The sequence below is a fragment of the Penaeus monodon genome, chromosome 22, assembly GCF_015228065.2.
Source record: "Penaeus monodon isolate SGIC_2016 chromosome 22, NSTDA_Pmon_1, whole genome shotgun sequence".
In the NCBI taxonomy this organism is placed as follows: domain Eukaryota; kingdom Metazoa; phylum Arthropoda; class Malacostraca; order Decapoda; family Penaeidae; genus Penaeus; species Penaeus monodon.
The window spans coordinates 5015973-5016406 of record NC_051407.1 but is presented as its reverse complement, the minus strand read 5'-3'; positions in this window follow the sequence as shown (position 1 = coordinate 5016406).

The following is a 434-nucleotide window of genomic DNA, read 5'->3' as shown; positions in this document are numbered from 1 at the left end:
ATCCGGTTGCAAAATATCTTTAAACAATAATCCCCACGGTACTTACCTACACACATTATATCATACTATACAACAGTCAAATTCTCGGAAACTTCTTGATCGAAAACCACACAAAAAAGGGAAAAAAGGACAAAAAAATGTATATTCCCTGAACCCACATATATACTTAGCCCCAAAGTCCATATATCATTCTCCATTGTATGAAAGTTTGCCGTTCATATATCCTCCTTAGTAAAGACGATATATCATACGCTTATAGTATAATATCAGTAAAATGACGCTGTTTGGGATTTCGCGCGTCCTATAGCTTTGGGAATAAATTTCAGTTGCTTTTTTTATTATTATTATTCATGTACTATAGCTGTGAATTCTTTATCTTATTTCTCGTGTTTCTTCCTTCATGTCAGTTTACGTTCTTACGAAATAAATTCTTC